Source organism: Lithobates pipiens, unplaced genomic scaffold, assembly GCF_037356315.1.
Source record: "Lithobates pipiens isolate NorthernLeopardFrog02 unplaced genomic scaffold, aLitPip1_a1.2 Scaffold_66, whole genome shotgun sequence".
Taxonomy (NCBI): Eukaryota; Metazoa; Chordata; class Amphibia; order Anura; family Ranidae; genus Lithobates; species Lithobates pipiens.
Genome location: NW_027507888.1, coordinates 1732880 through 1735725, shown reverse-complemented (window position 1 = coordinate 1735725; position 2846 = coordinate 1732880). Strand labels below are relative to the sequence as shown.

General features: G+C 46.0%; 1 pseudogene; it reads right to left on the bottom strand.

Annotated features, from left to right (window-relative positions):
• Nucleotides 1-1987: 1987 nt before the first annotated feature.
• On the bottom strand, nt 1988-2105 carry LOC143958975 (5S ribosomal RNA; annotated as a pseudogene).
• Nucleotides 2106-2846: the final 741 nt, after the last annotated feature.

Sequence of the window (2846 nt, the reverse complement as noted above, 5' to 3'; positions counted from 1 at the left end):
AACAATCGCCGTTTTATTCTCTAGAGTCTCTGTTAACCACTTCAGATCCGCGCTATTGCCAAATGACGGCATTAGCGCGGACCTACATTTCCAGGACTACGTCTATTGACGTCGTCCTGGTTACGAGCGGCCTGCGCGCCCCCTGAGGGGCGCGCGCGGCGCGCTCTGTGATCGGCGAGTCCGTGAGACTCGCCTGATCACCGATCCGTGTAAGGGGTCGATCCCGACCCCTTATCACGTGATCAGCTGTCAGCCAATGACAGCTGATCATGTGATAGAACGGAGCCGGTAATCGGCTATTATTCCTCCTCGCGCTGACAGCGCGAGGAGAGAAAAAAAAAGCCGATCACCGGCGGCCGTGATCGGGACATCAGTCCCGATCACGGCCATCAATACAAGGGACCACCTGCCACCTGCCTGTGCCCACCTGCCTCCCGCAGTGCCATCCTGAAGTAAAATAAAAGAAAAAGTAAGTGCCCCCCGTCAGTGCCCCCTGTCAGTGCCCATAGTGCCCACAGTGCCACCCACAGTGCCACCCACAGTGCCACCCACAGTGCCACCCACAGTGCCACCCCACAGTGCCACCCACAGTGCCACCCAATCTGCCTCAAAGGTGCTGCACCCCAGTGCCGCCCATCAGTGCCCAGCAGTGCCGCCCAGCAGTGCCGCCCATCAGTGCCCAGCAGTGCCACCTATCAGAGCCACCTATCAGTGCCACCTATCAGTGCCCATCAGTCCCATCTATCTGTGGTACCTATCAGTGCCCATCCGTGCCACCCATCCGTGCCACTTATCCGTGCCATCTTATCTGTGCCCATCTTTGCCCATCAGTGCCGCCTTATCTGTGCCCATCGGTGCCGCCTTATCTGTGCCTATTAGTGCCGCCTTAACTATGCCTATCAGTGCCCACCAGTGCAGCCCATCAGTGCCCACCAATGCAGCCCATCAGTGCCCACCAATGCAGCCCATCAGTGCCCACCAATGCAGCCTATCAGTGCCGCCTAATCAGCGCACTTCAATGAAGGAGAAAAATGACCCGTTTGCAAAATTTTATAACAAACTATTAAAACATGATTTTTTTTTTTTGCATCTTTTTTTGTTTGTTTAGCAAAAAATAAAACTCCGAGCTGTAACTAAATACCACCAAAAGAAAGCTCTATTTGTGGGAAAAAAATGATAAGAATTTCATTTGGGTACAGTGTTGTATGCCCGCGCAATTGTCACTCAAAGTGCATCAGCGCTGAAAGCTGAAAATTGGTCTGGGACTGAGGGGGGTTTAAGTGCCCAGTAAGCAAGTGGTTAAAAAAAAAATATATATATATATATATATAATGTTTGGGGGTTCCAAGTAATTTTCTAGCAAAAAATATGGATTTTAACTTGTAAACACCAAATGCCAAAAATAGGCTTAGTCATGAATGGGTTAAGCCAGGTTTAACCATGAAGTAAGCATTTTAGGTTAACAGTAAAAAAAATGTATATCGTGCCATGGTTTCGATTTTGTATTTTTAACCCAAACCTCAGATTTCATTATCTCTGGATAAGTAAGCATAATTCCATTGTAAATTTTCTCTTTTTCATGACTGTTTGATAAGCCATGAAATCTTCAAGCAAGATGGGAAGCTATGATCTCTCAAAGCAAGATGGGAAGCCAGGCACACTCCAAGCAAGACGGAATCCCTTTTCTGCTTCTGCAGCATTAGCAGATGGTGGGTACCTACATAAAAATCATGGATGATGATAAAATAAATTTTCTAAATGTACCATTTCAGAATGTATTCCCAGGGGGTCTTCCATCCAGGCTCTAACCAGGCCTGACCCTGGTTAGTATCCGAGATCAGACGAGATCAGGCGCATTCAGGGTGATGTGGCCGTAGGCGATCTTTTTGGCCACTCTCAACCCTCTTGAAAAACACCAAGATGGTCACCTTGGCAAAAAAGCAGAAAAATAAAAGAGGTTGTCGACATCAACAACATATTTAAAAAAAGCCTACAGCTCCTGGTATTCCCATGCGGTGTACTATCCAGGTACTAACCAGGTTCGACCCTGCTTAGCATCCGAGATCAGATGAGATCGGGCGCATTCAGGGTGATGTACAGTAAGCGATCTTTCTGGCCACTCTCAACCCTCTTGACAAACGCCAACATATTCACCTTGGCAAACAACCAGCAAAATAAAACAGGTCGTCGACGCCAACAACATATTAAGAAAAAGTCTACGGCACCTGGAATTCCCAGGCGGAATCCCACCCAGGTACTAAACAGGCCCGACCCTGCTTAGCATCCAAAATCAAATGAGATCGGGCAAATTCAGGCTGATTTGGTTGTAGGCGATCTTTCTGGCCACTCTCAACCCTCTTGACAAATGCCAAGATGGTCACCTCGGCAAACAAGCAGAAAAATAAAACAGGTCATAGACGCCAACAACATATTAAAAAAAAGAATACGGCACCTGGTATTCCCTGGCGGTTTCCCATCCAGGTGCTAACCATGTCACCCTGAATGTCCCTAGACCTAAGTGCAGCGTAAACCATTATTGGGCAGTATATCGGGGTACCTAGCGCTATAAAAACCTGGCGGTGAACCTAAAAAAAATAAAAGTGCAGTGCTTGGCCTCTTAAATATAAATGTGTATTAATGTGACTTAATAGGAAAAATGTGTGTGTATGGAAAATGTGAAAAACCTAAATAATGTGAAAAATCATTAGTGAAAAATACTTTGAAAACCCAAATGTCCAATGAAGTCAAAAGAAATGAATCTGTAACTCAAATGTCCATTAAAGTGAAAAACCAAATAATCATAAAAAATAATGTGACACAATATAAAGTCCCATGTGAAATATAAG